This window comes from Ruditapes philippinarum, unplaced genomic scaffold (genome assembly GCF_026571515.1).
Source record: "Ruditapes philippinarum isolate M1 unplaced genomic scaffold, ASM2657151v2 ctg1896_1_1_1_1, whole genome shotgun sequence".
In the NCBI taxonomy this organism is placed as follows: domain Eukaryota; kingdom Metazoa; phylum Mollusca; class Bivalvia; order Venerida; family Veneridae; genus Ruditapes; species Ruditapes philippinarum.
In genome coordinates this window covers 44,261-54,180 of record NW_026865882.1, presented here as the reverse complement: position 1 = coordinate 54,180, position 9,920 = coordinate 44,261, and the positions used below count along the sequence as shown (strand labels likewise).

General features: G+C 30.1%; 1 long non-coding RNA gene across 1 annotated transcript; it reads left to right on the top strand.

The window, feature by feature from the left end:
* Nucleotides 1–606: 606 nt before the first annotated feature.
* LOC132730643 (uncharacterized) lies at nt 607–9,689 on the top strand. Its single transcript, XR_009625784.1, has 3 exons — nt 607–698; nt 8,137–8,194; nt 9,593–9,689. It is a non-coding gene; the product is annotated as an uncharacterized LOC132730643 (long non-coding RNA).
* Nucleotides 9,690–9,920: the final 231 nt, after the last annotated feature.

The following is a 9,920-nucleotide window of genomic DNA, read 5'->3' as shown; positions in this document are numbered from 1 at the left end:
CAATAATACGATATCAAATTTGTCTCGTTTCCTTATATAAGTTTCCGTTTTCAATCGTAGCCCTGGGACTAAAAGTGGACAGACCCGGCGATTAACGTTTTTTACACTGGCCACAAACAGGAAACATTAAAAAAAATATTTTCTATAACTGTGTGACCCGTAGCCTAGATATTGGATGTTAAACATTATTTAGCAAAGCACCGCTAATTTACAAGTACATGTATTCTGCTCAAAACACATTAAAAAATAAAACCAAGTGCTTAGATATTTGTTTTGTAACCTTTTATTATACTTTGTTTGGTTTTCTGTAAATGATCAAAATTAGCCGCGCCTAAACAACGGTCGTATTGGCTAACACTTATTTGTTTTAATTTACAAACTGAAAAAGTACACAATGTTGACCTCATCTTACATTTCATTTTGAGATTAAATCAATACAATGAATAAATAACTAAATTGACATATCTGGCTTAAATAAATATTGTTTCTGCAGCTTTGGTGTTATAATTATATACACACGACTTTGAAGGTTGAAATACATTTACTTGTTTTAATATCAGCTACACAGCTATACAGACTGGATTATAAACAGTGACTAAAAAAATTTGATACGGATATTTCTCACACTTACATAGATTTATAGTTCAACTATGTCACGTTCTGGAACCTGCCTTACGTTTTTCGTGAATGGAAAGAAGGTATTATTTTGTCAGAATCAATATCTGGATACAGTAGGGTAACGTTTAAGTTGTAAAAAAATAGCGTTTTTCGTGCGTGCTTTTATCGTTTATCGTGCGTGCGTATATCGTGCTACGTGCGTTTGTTGAAACGCTTTATCGTTTACAAGAGTTAACGTGTACTGATTTTTGTGTATCGTTTTTCGTTTATCGTGCGTTTGAAAGCGTGCGTTTGTTATTCCCAGAAACGTTTTGCGTGCGTCTGCGTTCGTTTTAACGTTTAAGTACCGTGTTTTGCGTCTGTTACTATTTAGAAGTAAAAATCATATCTTCGATAGATATATTATGTAAATTTCTGTTTTCTTAAACATGTAAAAGATGTTCAGTGTCCCTGTCAAAGAATAGAAATATTATATAAAGAAATATCATTGTGATATTTACATTAAAGTTTTAAAGTTTATGACCTCGTGGTGAATACTAGATTTCTACATGCTTTACGCCGAAGATTAGTTTTAATCGTATTTTACGATTAATATTTAATTACTATTTAATTACAACAGTTGTGATATTCAATTCAGCAAACAGCTGTTTATATGCGTACATGTACCAAAATTAAATATATCCGATATAAGGTTCGTCAGACATCATATATGATGGTAATCAAACTAGCACCGCCCCTTCACCAGGTCATCTTCTGACGTTTCATTAAAGACTGTCCGAATTCTATTTAGGGTGATATCTATTTTAGACAGTTCCTTAACATTTTTCTTAACAGATTTATATTAATATGTAACAGCCTGGCAGGGCATCGAACCCCTAACACTCGGAATACCATTCCGCGGCTTTTCCCTCTGAGCTATTTGACCGCTTACACATTTTATGTGTTTATAAATACTGGTCAGTTATAAACCTACTGTATATGCAAATATTTCTTCGACTTTCCCAGGGTTACCTAGCAATGTGAATTAGTTTCTACCTGGGCTATATTTCAGTCACAGGGTGAGAAAAATGTGCAGCCTGACATGGACTCGAACGCATGACCCTCAGAATACCGTACTGCGGCTGTTCCGACTGAGCTGTCCGGTCACTTACACATTGTATGTGCTTAATAGTGAACACCTCTAAATCGTGATAAATACGGTTACATAGTTTTAAAAAAAACAGTTTAATAGATTCTAAATTAACACAAATTGAAAAACAAAACAAAGCACACACACACATTTTTTCGACAAAAAATACAATAATAGTATATAACGAGTTTTATAATTATTTTGTACCGAAATGGGATGAGACATTTATTAATAGTTTCATTATTTATGCATGTATAGTAAAAAATTTACTAATAATACATTGTACTATATATTTTTGTACAAAGAAAAAAAGCTAGCTAGCCTTTTTCTAGATAAAAAAATTCTATGGTGGCTTATATGTACTATGTTGTACTTTTGCTTCCCTAGGCACCAGGCAAAAACTCGAAAACTTAAAAATTCGACTAAGAAATGTTGTTGTATTTTTGCCCGGCGCCCATGGCATTTTGTCGATTTTCCAGGTCTTCGTAAAAATAATGATATATATGTACATAACAAAAATTATATTTTAATCTAGTCCGATACATCCCATGCATAAATATAAATTAAGTGTCTAAAAGTTTGGTCCAAGTGTCAAATGTATTGGCCAAAGTGTCCAAATATCTAGTTCGAAATGTCCAATAATCTGATCCGAAGTGTCCCAAAATCTCGTTTGACTGGTAGAAAATGTTAGGGGTTAAGCCACCCTTTACAATATTTCCTTAACTGTCAGCTTACAATTAGGGCATAGACTGCTATTTTTGTATCTGGCATGGACTTTTAAGGACCTTTATTTCGTTTCAAGACCTGTCTGACAGCCATATTGATGTAGTGTAATTACTTGTGATATTTAATAAATATATGTTTTGTTAAATAATGATACCTTGATTAGGTATTCCCTTTGTAATTCTGTGTTTCTATAAAATGTGTAATAATCAAAATATTAATATAATCCAGTTTAATTTATCCATCCGTTAACAAATATTATTCTTATTTTATATTAAATTCACTCAGCTAGTTTTCTATGAATTTCAACCAGATCAATCACAAACAAAAAGAATACAATGATATAGCAATATTCCTATAATGTACAATAAAGAAACATTTACAACTATTATTTTAGGTGTTAATTCTTCGTTCCCCATCGCGTTCGGTGTTTACATGTTGAAAGTTAACCCACTTTGGTCTCTCTTGATTTTTATTCTGTATATAATCTCAAATAACTTTTAAGGTTAATCGATCCGTTATCATTACTTAACATAATACCCCTTTGAGATACCAGAGATGAGCCCGTGCCGCCCTTTGCTTACTTACAAATATATAACCTATCCATATATAGCCATATAACTCTTTTAAGATTTTTCTCAGCTAGGAAGCTACACTGTAGGTATGCTGTAGTCCCAAGTCACTTGTTTAACTACCCTCAAGTAAGTTTTTAACCTCATAACTGATAAAGTTCTATAATATCACTTACTTAAATATCACCTAATAATCTATGTATTTATATAAATTTATTAAAACAGGTTAATTGGTACCCATTTTGCATACTTATAGCTTTTGCGACCTGATTTTAATTTTAATTTTCTTACAATATCAAGTTATGCCTCATAGGTATGTCAATTCATTAATATGTGTCCTCTATGAAAAGTAATGTAATTGATAACTCAATTCAAATAAGCTTTATTAATTAAAAGCTTTAATTACATGACTTAAAAAAAGAATTTCCAATAATTTTCCATTAAAAATACAAATGTTTTAGCTTATTCCATGTGAACCCCAACTATTACATGTATTAAAGAAAGCGCATAAAATGTCGATACACCGGGTAATTTTACCTTAAACTTAACCTCTTAAAAAATGATACAGAGTTTTTTCATATAACATAAATCTATTATATTAATTAACAAACATTTTTAATTGGCTAAAATGAGGTAGTCCTAACAAATTTCATTACAAAACATAAGAATTATGGCAAATCCCCTAAGATGCCTAACTGTCCAAGATAATACACTAAATCACTACAAAATATGAAAATTTTACCTAATTATAACATTCAACCTTAAAAATTAAACAAAAACATAAATATATTATATTAATTAACAAACATATCTAATTGACTAAACTAAGGAATTCCGATCTAATATCATTACAAAATATAAGAATTATGGCAAATTCCGTAAGATGCCTTACTGTCTTAAGATAGTAAAAAATGGGGAATTTTACATTATTATGTTAGTTAAGGAAATGAAACAGAGTTATAAGTGCAACATAAATCTATTTTACAAATTAACAAGCATATATATTTGATTAAAAAAAGAATATCTCAATAAATTACATTGAATATTTAAAAAATTATGGCTAAGTTCCCATGATGTATGATTATCCAAGCTAAAACACTTATTCATTAAAAATGGGAGTAATTTTACCTGATTATAAGCTCATGGTAAATTAATCAAATTTAGTAAAGCAACATAGTATTAAGTAGAGTGCTTTATTACACAGTTTAAGCTTAGGCTTAAAGACATTTATATAGGACAATGGAGAGAGGCAGTTAACATTTCAACGGCATTGACTCTATATAAAGAAATTAAACAAACATTTGGAATGTCTGAATGCTTGACAATACTTAATAATAACAAATTCAGAAATGTCTTGGCTAAATTTAGACTTTCTTCGCACTGTTTATCCATAGAGCAGGGTCGCCATAGAAACCAGTTAAGAAGTGAACGAAAGTGTGTTATATGTACCAAAGACGATATTGAAAACGAATTTCATTTTGTCTGTATATGTGAGAAGTATAAGTACTTGAGAAAATTATATATTCCGTACTATTTCAGAAATCGCCCAAACATGTTTAAGTTTATTGAACTGTTAGACTGTAATAATCTCAAAATATTGTGTAGACTGTCAATATTTATTTCAAAAGCTCTGAAAGTAAGAAACAATCACATAAATCTTGAAGTTTAATTATATCAAATGTTGACATGTGTGTTATATATATTTGCTAATTTGATTTAGTAGATCAGTATGCTTACTGATTACATTGTATATTATCTTCCTTCTATGCAACTGACAACTTGTTTTGCCATTTTCATTTGCATGCGATTGAATGTACATGTATTATATTTTCATGATTGATGATAGGCTGTATATGCTTAAGTCAAAATAAATATTCTGTTCTGTTCTATTATATTTTATAATATCAAGTTTTACCTACATCAAGCGGACTGACAGCTTAGTCGGTAGTCAGCTGCGGCACAGAATTCCAGGGGTCCCTGACTCAAGTCCCAGTCAGGGTGCACATTTTTTCTCACCCTTTAACATTTGACTCCCAACAGTTAGTAATAAAACAATGTGAAATTGGCCTTGAAGTTTCATACAATCACATATTCCAAAGGGGACTGTGATGGATGGTATAAAACTCCAAGTCCTATTTCACATTGTTCACTGTACCAATTTAAGGACGAATTTCAATAAAGCAGGGGAATATGTCATTCTTCAGTTCAGTCGGTTGAGCGGCAAAATGGTATTTCAAGGGTTTGGGTTCAAGTCCTGGTAAGGCAGCACCTTTTTTAACTTGAGACAGTAACAAAAAATGAAGGTATAAGGCATTTAATTTTCCTAAATAATAATATAGCATATAAAAAATATAGTGTATATAATGTCAATTAATTTCAATTGCTATAAAACATATTTTCTGATGCACCGCTCTATTGGTAAATCAATATACTTTACAGTTTACACATGATTCACAAATTATTGGAGTCCCACACTCCTCCAGTCCTGGCATTTATGGAGTTGTATGAGGTCGACAGGTTTCTTCAATTTCATTTTTTTCTTACTTACAGCTTCGGGTCCACAATAAAATTTTATTTTTAATATTATTCTCTTATTCATTAAATTTCATAAGCCTTGTGTTCACACATCACCGATGTAAATACAACCTACTATAAGTTACACACTTATAAGATAAAGGTTCTAATTAATAAACCAGTGTTAATAACATTTAAAATAAATTAGCTTGATTCAATGTTTTTCATAGTTCTAATTGTTCTTATCTGTAATGTAAAACATATTTAAATCAATGTTTTAATATTATGGTATTTAATTTTTTGATAACAAAAAAAATGAATAAATATATACATGTAGATTGATAGCTGATAGCTGAACTAAAATATCATATCAATTTAATATCTATTTTCCCAGGGAAATTTCATTATCTTTATCATCGAAAAATTGCAAGTATGTGTTATATTATATATAATACTATAACCCATATTGCATGGTATTTATTTTATATATTTATCAAATTTTAAAAATGTGCCGAAAAGACCAGGGTTTTTAGGCCGAAACGTTCAGGGCCGAAACGTCCAGGAGGTGTAAAGTCCTGAAACATATAGATTTAGCCCTTGTCTTGAAAATATGCTGGGCTGCCGGTCTGCAACGTATGTTTTCCTTTTGTTTAAAAATGTCATATTTATTTCATTTGCTTCTATGTTACAGTAAATGAAATGATAATTTGATCGCTGATTTGCTTAAGTTTCTACCATTCGTTTTATTTGTTTACGCCAGAAACGGTGTCGACATAATTAACGTCAATCTAAGAGATTCCTGGACTAAAGCAAAGTTTTTTTTTCATTAACCCGTTAATTTTCTTTTGATATTAGCGCATGATAGCTTATAATTTCAAAACTCATTTGTTGAGGCTGCACGACAAAAAATAATGTTGTGACAGGTTGAGGGCGTTACAGCTTTAACATAAACCCGTTTAAAATACATGATCTAGCTAAAGTTGTTAAAAATTTATATGATAAGGATATCTTATTAATGTTATTTAAACGTTTAGAAACGTTGTCCTTTTTTGCGTGCGTTTATGCGTTTGTATATCGTTAAGCGTATTTATATCGTTTTGCGTGCGTCAGCGTATTTCGTTTCGTAAAGCGTGCGTGTAACGTTCGTTCGTATAGCGTGTAACGTGCGTGCAATTTTTCCGGAACGTGCATGTTGCGTGTAAACTGAAACGTTCACCCTACTGTAATAATATTTGTATTTCCTTTGTGATTAATACATAATAACAACGAGTAATCAACAGTTTTTTGCAAAACTTTTTTTAATTTTAAAAGACAGAAAAATGAAATAAGTTACAAAAAAGATTTAGTTTGATAACAATTCGTAGGTTATGAAATTTTCTCGGTGCTTTTCCTTAAATTTCTAATATTTATATTGTACTTGAAGAAAAGCATCTTCTTTGAGGGTATACTTATGATTCAGTCTTACCTTAACAAACTATATTTTTTCAATCAGTTTAATTGACTTGAAATTTATTCAAAAGTTATTTGTGTCATTCGGTATGAACAATAAGACATTTTTAACAATCGGTCGGCCGTACCATCCAAATGCGAAAACAATGATTTACTTTTGACTTAACTTGCAAAATATCTGATACAAATATGGAGTAAATACAACAAAAAAATCTAAAATAATAAAGCAAAACAGTTCTTTAGCAATATGTTTTATAACTTATCATAATCCAAACAAAATATTGACATTGTTATGGTGGAGGACATACGCATTCATTTCTACATTATGTTGTATAACAATACCTCAACTTTCAGATATCTATAAAGGGTTTAAAGTACACGTATAACAATATTTACCGGTCATTATCTAACTATGTTTAACTGACTTGCTTCGACAGAATTAGGTCACTCTGTACACGTATTGCATTTGTAATTATTATATTACCAAGAGTCATTATTTAACAAAAACATTTTATCCCTCAAGTAGGATATGCAATTTTAAACTATTTTCTTCAGGAACGACGGCCCTTATATTATATAGTATTTATAACATAGCGTGTTCTTCGCTATTATAAATATACCATTTTAAGCAAAATTATGTGGATCAACAAGAATGTTTGTTTAAATAAATTAAAATTTAAGTTTAAATTGGTACTTTCTTTATGTTAGACCAGTGGGTTAGGTTAATCATGTCATCATTGTCTAGTATGTCGTGTTAGTGTGCTGTGCCGTGTTGTGATAAAAAAATCGTCGCTTTCTTATTAGAAAGTTAATATCTATTTTATTTTGTGTGTTTGATAAAGTATAATGTTCTATTTTGATATATTCTCACAATATTTTTCAATAATAACATCAAAACATGACTTATTGAATACTATCTTGAAACCTTGTTGACATTTATATATTATGTATTGTTTAGCTAAGATGACTATGATGTACCATATTCATATGCTTGTTCCAAAGTTATAATTATGAATCGATTAATAAAAGGGCCGATATGTCTCTAAGCCTCGAGAAAGACCTTGATGTGACCCTAGGCTAAGCAAATTCTTTCGTGAAATATACTATACTTACTTTTTTGTTCTTTTTTAGATTTGTGAAACAAGTCCAGATCCAAAGTGTACACTTCTGCAGTATCTCCGGCGAACACGTATGAAATATTTAATTGTATCAGGGCTTTTATAAAATAAATTTTAAATAAATAAAGGATGATATTGGCATGATTCAATATTTGCTAAAATGAAATATGAAATATACTATTATATATATTTTTTGCGATATGATAGGTATTTTCTTCAAATTATGCCCATTTTTGAAGAGATTCACATTAGATTTACTCAATAAAGCAAAACGGAATGTATGTCAGTTGTTTGAAAATTTCCAAAGCGATTGGATAAGTAACAAAGAATTATTTTAAATATTATCAGGCATCAGAAGGCTTGACTTTAAGTTATCTGTCGTTAAATAAATGACCTAAAATAGAAAGCAACTAAAGGCAAGTAACTTATTGATGACCAAACTTTTTCCAATACAATTGTTTTCATATCATTATTTAATTTTACCACTCAAAGTTAACGAAAATCATGTTCACTCGTTTAAATATTTTTCTTGCCTGTTTTAAATTTAAAGCTAAAGAAGCATATGAAAGAAATATTTAAACTAATCAATACATTTTAGAAACAATACAATAATATTTAAATATAATCAGAAGATGCTGCTTAAAATAGGTGCTTTGTATGAATTTGTATTTGTTATATAATTGAAACTTTTGGCGTCTGTCTCGGATAAAACTGATTCAATACAGACCTTACCAATGTCTGTCACCGTTATTTTACTGTGATATTTTTGTTATAATAAAAAATGATTTTTTTCTGTTGATATGAACATTGGCTGTCAATTTTATGCATAAGTCAATTTAAACAATGTTTCACATTGTAATTCAATTAAAAGCTACATGAGTCAAAATATTTCAAGATAATCAAACTTGAGAAAAATGTACTAAGATGTATGGAAAAGTAAAAGTTTCACGATTCAAGTAATATTTTACATAATTATTATGTGCGATTAATGACTATTTTTTTTACAGTATTTACAACTACATTTAAACTGCGTAACTAACGCAGTAAGGGCTATTAATTCATATTTTGACCACTTTTTGGTGATTTACGTGGTTCATAAGTGCCACCACTGATAATGACTGTACATTGCTTCCTTTTGGTTAAATCACAATATTACAAATTCAAATACATTTTTCAAAATGTTCATGAAAGTTAGCATGAATCTGGAGGCGTTTTATAACAATAAAACTATAAATTTCAAAAGATACAAACAAATAAAGGGTCATTTTGATATATCCCATTGAATGCTTTAGGAGGATGTATAGAAATTATATAGAGGTGTTATTTACTGGAAAGGAGCATGTTTAAATACATCAACAATTATAAAAAAAAAAAATCTGGTTAAAATTTAAGAAAACTATTGTGGGAAGTGACCAAAACACAGCATTTATGAAAATATAAGAAATATTTTGACTCTATTGTTGTTTCAGTTTTTTTACCAGGCACAAAAGAAGGATGTGGTCATGGAGGATGTGGATCATGCACTGTGATGGTGTCCAGATATGATTTTACTAGCAAGCGTATTAAGTATCCTAAGCTTGCCACCTGTTTCTCATAAGCAGGTTAATTTGGTACACTTTTACATAGAATTCGGCAATTTTCTGGTGCATGCATATCAGTTGCGTTCGGTTTGCGATATCTAATTTAAATAGATTATTCAATATTTTTGAAATGTACATTGTACTTATATAGCAAACACATGGTGTTTACGCTTGTTGCTTTTTCCTGCCCGTGTTTTTTTCCGCAAGTTTTACAACT